Raw genomic sequence first — 15,954 nt, 5'->3', positions numbered from 1 at the left:
CTCTGTTGTGAAATTCTTCTTTTTAACTTTATTTTTTTGTTTTTTCTCTGCTTCCTGTTTTTCTCTGGATGTTGGTCTTTTTGTTGTTGTTGGTCTCTTGGGGAGATTAAACATTGGAACTCCAACTCTCTTTTTGGTTGGGGTGAGCTGTGGCATTCCTCTACTTCCCCGTCGCCATCTTGGTCCCCCTCGAGTTTTTCCTTTTTTTAAATCAGAAATAATTTTAATTTATCTGTTGAAATGAGTACTAAAACAACTAAAGATATTTCTGGTGCTTATATGAAAAATTATACTTTAAAATATTCTGTATTCTGTTTGTATAATGCCCATAATCTATTTTATTCTTTCCTAGATATAAGACTTTGAATACTACATTGTTTTATAATATATAGGTTCATTAATAAATGGATCCTTTTAGATTGCATTCCATACAGAAACAGTTTAAGATTCCTTTTTTACTAGGTCCTTATAGTATATTACTTTGGAATAAATTGGCAATGTTGTCTAATTTTAAAAATTTTATAAAGATTATGTTATGTAAAGGGTTTTCTAAGGCGAAGATTTAATACACTGATATCAAACTAACTTTTATTTATATGAATTACATGTATTGTTACACTGTTAATTTGTAATCAACTTTTTAATAATTGTTTTTCATTTCTAGCATCTGAAGAATGAAAAATAAGGAATAATTCACAGATTTTCATATCATCCTGTGCAATTGCCATGTTAATCTCTGTATTGTTGTAATTTGGGTATATGTGCTTCTGAAGAATGTAATGTTCTCTAGTTAATGATGCAATCTTTTACAGGATTATATCCTTGGGTGCCTATTTGTAACAAAAAAACCTTAATGTTCCTAACAATGCTACTGATCTTATTTCCTTAAAATTCTGTGTATAATGGAAAATAATTATATTGTTCAGTCGAATGCTCACGTTTGTAATTCTTTTGTCAATGATTATTTTAAGTCTTTTTCATTTTAGTTTTAATCATACTTTGAAGCATTTTTAGCTAGGTCCAAAGAGGATGGCTTTTTAAAGGACTTATTTATCCAACTGAGTTAACTCTGTAGAGCTAATGGATTCAAAGAAATCCTTGCTTAAGAGCTCCTTCTAAAATTCTGCAGCTGAAAATTTCCCAAATGAGGTATTATTGGCACCAATGTCTACCTGACACTGTATCCTTCTTCCATGTAGGTTCAGACCAACCAGAATATCTTACCTTGACAGCGTAAATTGTCTTACTTGAACAAAACAAATCTTAGTTACAAGGGATCATAAAAAGATGAACATTTCAGACAGAACTGTTCAGAGTAGAAGGTTTTTTTTTATCAAAATATAATTGTTCATTATACCTACCATTTCAAAAGTAGCTAAATCTAAGAAGGTGAAAAAATTGTTCATATGCATGATTACTTAATTTCCTGGCCTGTCTACCTTCCAACCAGGCAGGAACTTACACTACTGCCTTTCTATCACCAAATATTTTCATAGCTCCAGGAGAAGTCCATATGTTTCTCCTTGTTAATAGTCCTTAAATTGGTAATGTTTCCTCTTGCCTCCAGTCTGTAAATCTACAAAAGGTAAAGGTTTAAGTCTAACTCTACCAAACACTGAGGTAGAGATAATGGAATAATACTTTAAAACAGAGTTGCTTTTGATACCCTAACGACAATAGAACAATGTAAAACATGTTCCCTTTTTTATTATATTATATATAGTTATATATTTTATATTTGTATGTGCTGATTTTATATTTCACACAGTGAAAATTAATAGAATCAATTGATAATTTGACAAATAAATTGATATTTATTTATCCCAATAAATAGTATTGGAATATAAATAATTAGGTTTAGAATATATATTAGAATATAAAGAGTATCATTGCAATGTCTTCGGTATAAACTTGTGATACCTTCTAAGTGTTCATGGTCTTCTGAATTCACATTGTTAAAAATCAATGTTGTTTTCCTCCAATGTATAAGAGATTTTTCTCTGATGCCCTGTTTATTGTTTTAACTCGCTGCCCCAAACTGTTTTTCTCCATATTTCTGAAGCATTCCTACAGATTATACTCCAATTGTGCTGATATGATATCTAAAAGACATTATTCTTCTATAGATCCATGGGTCCTAGTATCTTATGGCCGAATTACCTGCATCATCAGATAACAGGAGCTAGACTTCTCACCTAGTCCTATGCAACATGCCAGCAGAAAGTAACTGAAAATCCATCTCAATTTCTCATTTCTTATAATATTTCAGGGCCCCAATTCCTTGAGATACAAGAATTAGCAGCAAGAAATTGTGTAATGCAAGGCAACTTAAAATGAAAGATGAGGTCACAAAATCGAGAGAAAGTACTGTATTTCAAACTCAGTTTATAGATGACCAGCCCATATGAGTGAACAAGATCATAAGGTTTCACAAGATTATTTTTAATACCCCTCCCGTAATGATTAATGTAATATTTAAGTCCAGCATATGTGAGCCCAAAAAATAGTTCCTGGAAGGATAGATCCATGATTGATCTACCAAGCCAGGAAAACTTGAATTAGAGGTCAAATATAATTCAGCAAAACATTAATTGAGAAGATCGCTTGTGCTTCAAAACACTGGTACTTTAGTACAACTTGGTTCTGTGGTACAACAATGTTGTCATTCTCAAACCAATGATAACCTACATTTAATCTTCTGAAAGTGTATTCCTTTTCAAATAAACTTTTTGAAATAACACTTACCAAAATAACATTTGATAAGTATATGACACTTAGTGACATTACAAGTTTTTCAAGTGTAGGGAGCAAGTCACAATAGAGTTGATTTATTTACCCAGCACTAATGCCAAACAGGTTCAACCATTCATTAAAGTGTAGAAACAGTACCATGCACCATTTGTGTTGTTCAGTAGGTGCCTTCCAGAAATTTGTTAAATAGATCAGCCTCCCATATTTCAACCCCAAACGTTAGCTAATAAAGTAAATTACATCACTTAATAAGGGACATTTTAAAAAGTCACAAATACTTGCCTTATCATATGTTGTTTTGTTTACACTCTGTCTAACATAGTAAGAAATATGTCTTTAAGTCTTGAATATGGGTACTCATCTGAGATGTGACAAAATCTATCTTCTATTTCTATCATATTTCTCTATAGTAGTAAGTGTTAATTTTCTTCTTTTTCCAAAACTTAGTCTTATCCCATGTAAAATAAAATAATCACACACCATTGTACAAAGCCATTTATAAAAATTGGTAGTTAAGAATACATTCAAAGCCATTTTTAAACTTTCTTGTTGACTAAAGATTAATCTTCAAATGGATGAGAATGTAACCATGTCTAGGTGTTTCAAGTCTCCAGTCTTGCAAATTTTTATTGCAGATGAATGACTTATGGAAATATAAGCTTACATCAGTTCAAGTATATGCAAGACTGAAACTCCATGGAATGAATATAAACCTTTCAAAGTATTAACAGAAAGTTTAACAGAATGACTATCAGGAAGTTGAAAAGAGAGAGGAATAATAGTAAAGACATAGAATGAATGAAAAATGGAACAAGGTGCAAGTACAGCTAGACTACTCAATGTACATATTTGAGAAAGGAAATGGTAAATCGGAAATAAATCTTGTAGAAGGGGTTGGGTGAGAATGATAGAAGGAGTCACTGTGATCCAGGAGCAATGGCTAATTAGGTGGACATATTTAATTGTAAGACACTTGCACAACCTTTGGAAATTCATTTAAAAAATAAAAACAAACAAAAAGACACAAAAATCACAACCAAACAGAAATTTCTATAGAGTATGAATATGACCTCTCAAAAATTTTAAGAAGTTAATGGAGGGAAATCTTGATAAAAGCAAACAAAACTGGTCAAAGTAGCAGTTTGGCCTAGGGGAGGATTCTGAACAGATTTAAATAGATTATCTAAGGTTATAAATCACCTATATCTGCTGCAAATATTATCTTTCTTGTATGAGTTCTCTTTGGCTGAACTGGATACTCCAGTCCTGAGCCACAATTGATAGCTTGTGAGGCTGGAATGGAAGAAGCAAGATGAAGAACCCATTACTCCACTGTAGAGAAAACAATCCTCTATTTTTTCTCTCATCTCTCTTCACTACTTTTTATTCATATTTTTAGGTCAATTGATTTTGAATTACATTTTCCTTCTTTATTCTGGCAAATAATTAGTCAAATAATTCACTAAATATTATTTGCCATTTTTTGATTATGCAGTTTAATTGACTAAGCGAGTCCATTTAACTTTCCTCTTGCATTTGGTTGCCATGAAACAATATCTATAGTGATGAGGACAAATCTAAGTAAAATTTGTCTCCAGAAAACCAGTCCAAGAAGCTGGGAGCACAAATACTTGGCTATATTTTTTTTCTTTTTTCTTTTACCTTGAAAGTCTACTTGTGTCTAAATTGCCCAGAAAAATAAGTACTCCATCACTTTTTGTTTCAATCAATTCTAACCTCAAGGATATATTTTGCTAACAAGATGCATAGAGGAAACCAAAAAGTACTCCCTTTTTATCTTCTCTCTTAAGACTGTCCTTAGATAACATATCAGGAACAGTGAAGTTATTCTTTGCAAAATTATTTGAATTTATTATTTTCTCTTGTTCTTGCATTTGCTCACCAAGATGTATGGAGAAGAATAGAGTTAAATCACCCATACCTTGGAAGACAGGTCTATAACAAAAGGACAACACTTCTGTGTCCTACTTCTATGTCCTCCTCTTAGCTATTTCCTGATTTCCAATTAATCACAGCTTCTTGGCTTCAAGTATAGTGAAGCCTCAGCCACTGTACATCTTCATAGTTTCACTTTTAATACTCTTTTAAGTTGCCTCATTTGGATGTGGAATTTATTTTCATGTCTTCATTCAATCAGTTCTGCATTCTCGTGAGTCAAATAGGCTCTGTAAAATCACTTTAGGTAGCAAAAATATTAAGACAATCTGTATCAAAAAGTTTTGGCCTCCCTCTAATGCTGAAGACAATACACTTAGCTAGGGCTTCTAAGAACACTATTTTCTAAACTTTCCCATATGCTAAATTCTTTTCTGAAACCAAAACTTTTTTTTTTGGGGGGGGGTCCAGTCATGGGGCCTGAAACTCTAGGCCTGGGCACTGTCCCTCAGATCTTCAGCTCAAGGCTAGCGCTCTACCACTTGAGCCACAGTGCCACTTCCAGCTTTGTTCTTTTGCTTATGTGGTGCTGGCGAATCAAACCCAGGGCCTCATGTATGCAAGGTAAGCCCTCTACCACTGAGCCACCTTCCCAGTCCTTGAACCCGAAACTTTTTGGCTTATGTAGAGAATTCTTCACTATCTCATGTCAATAAAGGTATTATATTTTGTGAGCCACTTAGAAATATGAAATCATTGGTTTGACGTACCCAATCAGATTTTTTTCTGTATGTCACTTCTTCATGTGCAAAGACATTGTGGAAAGTATTACAAACAGAAAAGTGTAAACCCAATACCCTCTTTCATTGTAGAGGGCATTTTCTCCATAAATATTTTGACCCCAATTATCTTTTTTTTTTATTGGGGGGGGAGGGGGTCTGGCCTTGGGGCCTGAACTATGGGCCTGAGCGCTGTCCTTCAGCTCTTCAGCTCAAGGTTAGCACTCTACCACTTGAGCCACAGCACCACTGCCGGCTTTTTTCTTTTTGCTTATGTGGTGCTGACGAATCAAACCCAGGGCCTCAGGCATGCAAGGCAAGAGCTCTACCACTGAGCCACCTTCCCAGCCCGACCCAAATTATCTGTTTGATAATTAAAGGTTAATTCACAAATTTTGATGTCTTTTTTTTTAAGAATTTGAATTTAAATTGTACTACAACCTTGTTGCACACAGTGAGAGTATATTTCCTGGGTAATGACAATTCTCAAGGGAACCTACAGGATTAAAGCAAGTTTTCTGAGGTTTGTTTGTTTAGTGTGAAAAAGAACCATCTTTAGTCACATTGCTTCCTCTCTACTAAGTCTCCATGGATTTCTTTGAATGAAAGCCTATTTTCCCAGGCAATTTTAAATTTTCTGAATAGGCTAAGGTGTTAAAAATTTTGAACAATTAAATTTTACCTATCATAACTTTAAAACTCTTTTGAAATTCCTTTATCAGAATCACGAATTCACCAATCCTAATACCACCTTAACCACCAAAAAGTTAACATGTTGTTTTCATGATTTAGTGTTTATGCAACTATTATTTTCCAGTGGCATTGTTATGTGTGTATATGACCATATAAGCTGATGCTGAGAAAAATGAACTCCAAGATATGGAAACAGATTTTTATTTGTGGTGTTTTTTTGATGTACTATGTAATTGCTATTTGTTTTAGGATTTTCCCTATGCTTTCTCCCTGCTGTATTTGATTTTGTTACCCTGTGTATTGTGTATACATTTACCTTAACTAGGGAAGGGAAGAGAAACAACAAAATGGTGAGAGAAAGCAGAAAGGCAAACCAATGCAATAGCAATACTCACAAGACGATATGTTGGAAATGTACATTACAACTTGTGAGGGGAAAAGGGGGGAAGGAAACTATGAGAAAAATGAGGGAGAGGTAAAAAGTTTGAAAAATTATGCATTCACTACCTTACAATTACAGTAACCACACTGTACATCACTTTGATAATAAAATTTTTAAATAAGCTGCATAAAATATAATTTCACTGTATTGGTATAGTAAATATTATTCTTTACGTATTAACTTTTTAAAAATCAAAACTATTTGACATATAATTTGAATTAACTACCCTTTCTTTATCAGAGGAACATCTACTTGAATATTATCCATCTAGACAATATTTTCACAATATACTTGCCAATATTTTGAAAAAAGAATAAATTTAGTACTTTCTTATACTAAAACTGAAAAGAGATTAATTAAATGGAAACCCATAACTTTTAAAAGTAAATAAGTTGTTAAAAGAACAGAAAATATGTGTTATTCAAAATTCCTATGACTCATTTTCATTTTAAAATTCTCAACATTCCATACCTCAGAGATTCAAAACAGTACCTGTTTGCATGTTATAAAATTCTGCAGTAAATACAGTTTCCAATTGGGTGTTACAGATTGAGAATTCAACAGAAAAATAGCCACATTCTTATAGAGGATAAGACTATGAAGCATCTGTAACAATTAATTCTTCAAGAGAAAGCAATTGTTTATCAGAGAAAGCTTTATTTCTATGACCATCAATCCCAAGATTTATGTCATAAAGTCATCCTAGACCAACAGTTTCCATCTTGTAAGGTGCACCTTAAAATTCCTTAATTCACATCATGAATAGCTTAACTCTATTGTGAAAAAATACTACACCTCTGCTAATGTGATGCCCTCCTTGTTCTGGAAAGAACGACACAATAAACTGAGCTGCATCATTTTTCCCCCAGTGGTATTCTTGAGATCAGGAAACTTGCAAATATTATTTATATTTTACTTTTTAACTATTATAGATATTCAGGATGCTAAGATCAGAAAATTATGGTTCAAAGCCAACTCATGCAGGAAGGTTTTTTAGATTCTTATCTCCAATAAACTATTCAGAAAAAGCCAGACACAAGTGGCACTGAGGTTGAAGTAGGGCACGAACATTGAGCATAAACAGGCTTAGGCACAGTGTCCAGGCCCAGAATTCAAGCTTTAGGAGAAGCCAATAAAACAAAAACGAAAATGAAAACAAACCCCAAACCTAGCATTTTTCTCAATGTTTAAAGAGGCACGTAATTAAGGAAATGGCTTCCTGTGTTACATATAGGAAGAAGAAAGAAGATGTCACACAATTCCTCTCTTCAAACCATAGTATAGCACACCCTCAAAAAATTGCTCTTTTTCCAAATTTATAAATTACTGTCATCCATTTGTTGGCAACTATGTCTAGATTATTCACATTATCATGTTATGCATGAACTGTTGGTATTATTTATTAACTAAGTTCTAATTATAACTCTCTTGAAAATATATTCTAGGAAAATAAGAATGCCAGTATCATTTGTGAATTTGTCAATTAAACCTTCTACTTAAAAAGACTTTTGTAGTAGCGTATAAAATATGAAATTACCAACAAAACCAAAATATTCATTTTAAATCTCAATTCTAGTTTAGCAAGGTCTACAAAGTTCTATGTTAGACATACTTTGCTCTTTCTACAGGCTTAAGCTTTTATAATCCTTCATCAGTTCTTTAAAATCTAACAGAATGATACTTACTTTTGCAATTTTGGGGGAGGGAATCATGAGCCATTTTGCATCTAGGAATGTTCTGTAATGAAGAGAGCATTTAAAACACGTGAGGATAATGCATGTGTTGCATTTCAATAGGAAACTTGACTTCTCAAAACATAGTGACAAAATTAGCCCGAACTTCCAACTGTGTATTCCTTTTTTGTTGTTTGTTGGTTGGTTTGCTTTATTGAGACAAAAGTACACTACCTGGTCAAGGGAAGGTATCACTATGTAATTCCACTCCTTAATCTCCTGTCTTAGTCTCCAGGCTTGTACCACATTGCCCTGCCATATTTTGTTGGTTTATTTCATCTAGATAAAGACTAGCAATTCTGAACTTCTCCTATGATCTTATCCACTAGACTGACTGCTCAGACTGTTTAAGTACTATTTTCAAAGATGTTCTAACATTTGACACAGGATATGAACATCTTCAGATGTATATGCAGGGGTCTCTGATTCATTCCTCCATGGATCTGATCCCATTAATAATGATTACTTGAATCTCTTACTGTCTCTGATCCCTAGCTATGTAATATTCTCAACTTCTTTAAAGAAAGTTCACTTGAGGGCTTTCTAATACTAAAAATTATCACTTGATTGTAGTCTTACTCAGGACATATTTTCTATTGTTTTCTAACTTTTCTACATATACTGAGAATTGTTTCATTTTGTATTTGTGTGTGCACATATAAGTGTCTTTCTGTATATGTGTATGTTTTTATGTATTTATGCAAAAGCCTCAAGCTCTTACTCAGTAATCTTGCTCATGACTTGGATTCCAGGTTTTGCTGATTAATTATAGGTAGTGTCTCAAATCCTGTTCTGCCAAGACTGGATGCAAACTGAACTTCCCAGAATCTTTTACATCCTTAGGTTTTATTTTTCCAGGAGTATCAACTTTTAAGCTACAAACATTTTTTTTGAGTGTAAAGCCTAACCGGTAGCCTAGATTTTTAACTCAAGAATTCATATAAAGATAGATTAACATACACATTACATATCCTGAGTGTACACTGTTAGAAAGGTGATCGCAAGCCTAGTGGTGGTTGGACCTGAGGATTGGGGTTCAAAGCCAGCCCGGGTAGGAAAGTCCTGGAGACTCTTTTCTGCAATAACTACCAGAAAACTGGAAGTGGCACTGTGGTTCAAGTGGTAGAGCAGTAGCCTTCAGCTGAATAGCAAAGGGACAGCAGCCAGTCGCAGAGGTGAATTGCCATGACCAACAACAGCAAAAAAGAATATAAGAAAATGAAAGAAATTTAATCTGATCTTAGCCACCAGTTTCATTGCTAGTATATTCCCTGTTCTCTCAATACGGACTCCTTTTTTCCAGTTAAGTCCATGATCGTATATCTGACTTGCACTGGAAACAGGATCATTCTTCCATTCTACTTTTTACAAATTTACGTGATTAGCAAGCAAGATTTAGAAAGGGAGTGGCCTCATGCTTCATATTCCACTTACGAGTAATGTTTTTTCTATATCACTCCCATAACTCTACATGCTGGACTTGACTTTATAGTTTCAATGCTGTCTTATTTGTAGAGTCTTCTCTATTGTATTGAACCCTAATACATAAACACAGAACTTCTCTTTCTCATATTATTGCTATTGTGTCTCCTACTGTTAACTCATGTACATTTGGGAAATTAATGCACAGCACATACACTCACAAAAAATGATCTGAAAATCCTCTTCCCATTTAAAATTCTCCTTAATTTACAGAGCACTTAAGAAGTTTTTACTCAATATACTCATGGATAATGTATTTATAAGCAATTTAAATTTCACATTTTCTCTTTATTAAGTTGTCTCTGAAACACGTGTTACCACATGTCCAAAGGTGTCCTTGTGCTATTTCAATGAAGCCAGAAAACATTCATTTTATCTGGAGCAGCACCATAGATTGTACTGGAAGTAAGTGGAAGTAACTGTAACTGGAAGTGTAAAGCAATACCAGGAGAGGAATTGAACATAGAAGAATGACAAAGTTCAAGTTCACTTTTGTTTTCCTTTTTACTATACAAGAAAAGAATCCAAGGCTTGAAAGAAATTCTGTCCCTGACTTTTTTGAGTGTGTCCTTTACTCATATAAAACTTGTCTATAAACTTCTAGTTGAGAATATTACAAAAGGAGACAATATGCCTTTTGAAGGCCAGCATAAAACAAAGGAAATAACTTAGTTTTAAAAGTGTTCTCCTGCAAAGGAACAAAGGCATGGAGGTTTTAAAGTGTCTTAAGGGTAGATGTTTCACTCCTGAGATGATTCTTTTGTTGCAGGAGTCAGTTATCAATTCCTTTAGTCTGGTCCTGAGTTTCCCATAGCAATAAGGATTTCAAAAAAGCAGGAGCCAGTGAGTATGATCAGTAAAAGGAGCCTCTTCCCAGACCAGTACTCCTATAAGGAGGGTCCCAAAGAAATACCTGGGGTTTCTTTTGTTTGCTTGTTTGTTTAGTTTGTGCTGGTTCTGGGTCTTGTACTCAGAGGTTGGACCCTGTCCCTGTACAGTTGTCTTTCCTGCCCACCTGTCCCCAAAGCTAGTACTCTACTGACTGAGCCAATACTCCACTTTTGCCTTTTATGGTGTTTAATTACAAATAAGAGTTTGACTGACTTTGTGCCCTGGGTTGGCTTTGAACTGAGATAGTAATAAATCCAAGTGACATCAACTTATGGACTTCTCTTTTGAAATAAGAAATATTAGATGAAGTTTATAATAAAGCTAATATTTGACAATTTTTAAAAGAAGAGAATATGTTCAGCAAAGAATCTATAATTTACATAACTCAGCAAAAGTAGGTGCACTGAATCATTTTGGAATTATTTTCTCTGATTGAGAAGAGACTTTGTCGTTCCTTTTGGGGAAACTTAAAGTCATTTTTGCACTTTTTCTGTTGGTCATGGGGCTTGAACTCTGATCCTGGGCATTGTCCCTCAGCTCTTCAGCTCAAGTCCAGTGCTCTACCACTTTAGCTGCAGCACCACTTCCGGATTACTGTTGGTTAATTGAAGGTAAGTGTTTCATGGACTTCCCTGACCAGGCTGGCTGTGACCCACAATCCTCTGGTCTGAACCTCCTGAGTAGCTAGGATTACAGGCATGAGCCACCAGCACCCGGCTCCTATTTGTGTTTAGTGCAGTTAATGACACTAAGTAGACAAGAATGGAAATCTGAATCAAGTGATGTGACATTGCAGTTTTTAGAATAATTGAGGTCGCAATAAATATGTCTTCCTTTGCCAATTTGTTACGTTAATGACTCAGGAACTGTGGGGCCCTTACATTAGCAGCCTCTTCCATCTGTGTAGGTATACTTATTATCAGGAAATATTCATAGAAAAATTGAGAAGGACATAATTTTAGAAAGCACAGGATTTTCACAATAAAAATAATATAAAAAAGAAAGCAAAGGAGATCGCGTATGAACGAACAGCATAGAAAGAGATATATTTATCACACAGAGATGAAGAACTAGCCTAAGACATTTAGAATGCTAAAGGCAATGAAGAATATGCCTAGTTGATAACTAGTTCTTCAATAACCAAAAACGGTTCCCTAGAATGGTTTCTGCTACACCTTAGTTACTATCATTTATTCCTTCCATCTGGAGTCATTCCTTCTCTTCTGTCACAACTGTTAATTAGCCTCTGCCATTTTGGTGACATGACTGGCCAAAAAGGTTTCCAAATATCATGTAGACTACTCTTCTCATTGTGATTAACAGTGAACACTCAAAAGCCTGAAATCTTTGAATTTCCTGAATTAATCTTGACTTGACATCTAAGCACATTCCTGGCATTAATTGCCGTGACCTTATGAACAAAACTTTTTTTTTTCAACACAGTATCCTAATATTGCTAAAGTGCATGAATTAGGGACTATTGTCAGGTATCAGTATGGAACGAGCAATTAAATATTCCTAGTATGGGTTCTTTATTTTCATTTACTAAATGTTTGTTGTTGTTGTTGTTTTGCCAGTCCTGGGCTTAAACTCAGAGATAGAGAATTATTCCTCAGCTTTTTTCCCCCTCAAGGCCAACATTATACGACATGAGGCACAGCACCATTTCCAGTGTTTCTTTTTCTGTTTATGTGGTAATGAGGAATTGAACCCAGGGTTTCATGCATGCTAGGGAATCACCATACCATGAAGCCACTTTCCCATAGCCCTATATGCCTTTCTTAAGATGGCATTACATTTTCATTCTTTAACTATGTATCATAATTTTGGCCAAAATTTTTGCTAGAAAAGGACATTGAGCACAATGCTGAGACCAGTAAGGCTAGAAGGACAATGAAAAACTGTCTTGGTCTAGACAGACACAGAAGGACTTACCTCATAGAGCTGGTACAACAGACTGAGCAAGACATCTCCTGACCCACATCACACCTCCAGAATGAGAGGGCCACCTTGGTTCCAGCCACATGGGGCCGCTGGGCCACCTCCTCCAGCACCCATTCAACAAGTTCCTGTGTGTGTGAGAGAGATTGAAAGAATGTCAGAATTACACTTAAGCCTGGTGCAGGTGGCTCAGACCTATAATCTTAAGTACACAGGAGGCTGAGATATGAGGATCACGGTTCATAGCCAACCCCGGCATGAGTGACTATGAGTCTGTTATCTCCAAAGAACCACCAGAAAACCGGAAGTGGTGCTGTGACTCAAGTGGTTGAGCCCTAACCTTGAGCTGAGAAGCTCTGGGACAGTGCCCAGGCCCAGAGTTCAAGCCCCACGACTGACAAGATGTGGACTGCCCACCACAAGAAGTGGACTGAATAGCACACATTGTACTAGGGACCATGGCAGAGAAGTCAGGCCGAGGTTCTTCTCAGCTGGGATTCATGAATAGGTCACTCGGATACTCTGTGCCTCAGTTTCCCCAGCTGCAAAAATGAACAAAGTGAAGGATCCCCTTCCTCATGAGGATAGGGTAATAATGAAAGAAAGCCATGTTTTGTTTCATAATCCCATGCCTGTTGCACCATTAATAACACACACCATCTGATCTCTTTCTGGGAATCTTCCTGTCATATGCTCACAGAATTGCTGAGAACTGCATCTGAAGGCCCCTCCCTTTGTGCCTGGCCTTGCTCCAGACATCTCTCTGTATTAATCCCTAGTTTCCTAACAACTGTCACTTGAAGAGATTGAAGTCCAATGGTCGAGGCCCACCCCAGAGCTTCACCTGTGGTCAAGAATCATCTGCCATAGACTGAGTTTGGGACAATCCATCTAAACCAATGACTGAGCATGGCACCACATGTCTACCATTCCAACTACAGAGGACAAGGCCTGGTGGCTCACACCTGCCACAGATAGGTGGATTATGATCCAGCCCAGCCTGAGCATATATTAAGTCTCCATCTCAGAAATGCCTAAGACATAAAAGCTTGTCTCTCATGTTAGAAGACCTGACTGAAAAGCCAAAGGCCTTGAGGTCAAACCCTAATATACAAAAAATAACCAGAGGCCCAGTGCTGGAGTCTCACTCCTATAATCCTAGCTACTCATGAGGCTGAGATCTGAAGATCACAACTCAAGATTTAAATTAGGGTTGGCCTCGCCCATCAGACATCATGATGAGAAGACCTGGAGTCTGAGCTATGCTGTTGTACTCCATACTAGCAGGGCTCATATCCTTACTAAGTGTTGGCCATGCTCTCTTTCCCCCTGGGAAGCCACCCCTTTCGGGCCACACTCCCAGGTCCTCCCCAGCTCCCACTGCCACCCACCAGGCCCATGAGAGTACACAGATCCAGGGAACAGAGATCCCTTGTTCTTGTCATTTAACAATGCTGAGTCCCCTTCAAGCCTCTCACCCTTCCAGGTCCCCAGACCTCAGCTATGAAGCCCATGCACCTCCCAAAGATAGCAGGTAGAAGTTACCAAAGCATCCAGCCTCCTTTTTACAACCCACTTCTACATACACACACACACACACACACACACACACACACACACACACACACACACACACACACACACACACACACACTCAGCCTGGTGACAGAACACTCTTCCTTGCAGCACCTGCAAGTTGCCAACAGATCACTCACCTTAGTACAGTCAGGATGTACAAAGAGAAAGATGACCTCTCTTTCTCTGTCTCTCTATGTATGTCTCTCTGTCTCTCTGTCTCTCTGTCTCTCTCTGTCTTTCTTTGTCTCTTCCTGTCTCTGTCTCTGTGTCTCTGTCTCTGACTCTCTCTTTCTCAGCCTCTGTCTCTCTATCTGTCTGTCTCTGTCTGTCTGTCTGTCTGTCTGTCTACCTCTCTCTCTCTCTCTCTCTCTCTCTCTCTCTCTCTCTCTCTCTCTCTCTCTCTCTCTCTCACACACACACACACACACACACACACACACAAACACACTCAGAGCTGTGTATCTCCTGAGTTTGTTGGAGACCAGATGGACCGGGAGCACCAGCAGAAGCTGGTAGAGCTGGGAAATGTGATCAACTTGTGAGAACTTTGACAGTTGCCGGCAGGGAATAGGCCAATTGTATGTGTGTGTGGGGGTGTCTTCCCAGATATTCACCTTCTGTTTTGACCCCCAGCATCCTCACCTCCATACTGAGTTTTCTGGGATTCTGTTCAGTTGAAAATGGTGACCAAGCACAGAAGACAAGGTCTCACACAGCAAGAGGGGTCTATCTTCTGCATCCAACACCCTCACCCCCAGGAAAAAGGAAAAGACCCCAGAAGTCAGGTGTGGAATGCTGCTCCCCACCTCTCACCAGAGAGAAGGGTGTAGAAGTGTCCCTTTGTAGCTCCCACTGCTCCAGGCATGGGGCATTTTGGTGCCTACTCCTCACCCAAGCCTGCATCTCCCTGTTTCCTGGGACACTGGCCAGTAGAGATGGGGGTGGGATCCTCAGGTCAACACCCACCCCCACCCTTGGGGCACATTTGTGGCAGGGCCTGGGCCAGATTGTGGGGCACAGGAGAGGTGTGGGTCTGGGTCAGGAGGGGGGAAGGGGGAATATGGGGTGTGGCCTCCATCCTTGTATCCCATTGGTCAGAAAGAACCATGAAAGAATGGGGGTGTGGCTGGAATCCTGTGATGCAGGCAGAATAGGCAGAGTCAAAGGACAGCAGAACCTTTCCCAGGAAACTCTGTCCAATCCAGTTGGGAACAAGTGGGTGACCTGTTTTAGCTGGATGGCTGCACAGATTGTTGTATATGGCTGTTTATTGCTAGTCCTGGACCTAGAACTCAGCATCTAGGCACAGTCCGTGAGCTGCTTTTGCTCAAGGCTGCTCTCTACAATTGGAGCCACACAGCTCTACTTCTTGATTTGTTGCCACAAGTTGGACAGGAGTTTCAAGGACTTTCCTGCCTAGGGTGACATTCACCATGATACTCCTATCACAGCCTTGTAAGTATCAAGGACGACTGGTGAGAGCCACTGGTGCCTGGCTAATCATGGGCCTTACTGATGTTCTTGGACAGAACAGTGAGTTCCCTATCCTCAGGTTGAAGTAGTAGGAGATGGAGCCCACAATTCAAATCCTGGTCCTGCCACCTCCAAATGTCAGGAGATCCTAAGAAACTCATTTTTATCCATATGATTACCAATGGAATGTGATGTATGTCATGATTGAATGGGTAGTTCTTGAATGATTCTAGGACAAAATTATACGCAATTATATTATGGTACACTGATCAATTTTAATTAATACTGTATGAAG

At 37.5% G+C, this 15,954-nt stretch overlaps 1 pseudogene; it reads right to left on the bottom strand.

Moving 5' to 3' along the window:
- Positions 1–677: 677 nt before the first annotated feature.
- LOC138821913 (U6 spliceosomal RNA) lies at positions 678–776 on the bottom strand (annotated as a pseudogene).
- Between the last annotated feature and the right edge of the window lie 15,178 nt (positions 777–15,954).

Source organism: Dipodomys merriami, unplaced genomic scaffold, assembly GCF_024711535.1.
Source record: "Dipodomys merriami isolate MVZ:Mamm:240054 unplaced genomic scaffold, mDipMer1.0.p SCAF_96, whole genome shotgun sequence".
NCBI lineage: Eukaryota > Metazoa > Chordata > Mammalia > Rodentia > Heteromyidae > Dipodomys > Dipodomys merriami.
Note: the sequence above shows the minus strand (reverse complement) of the source record. Positions and strands in the feature narration are given on the sequence as shown.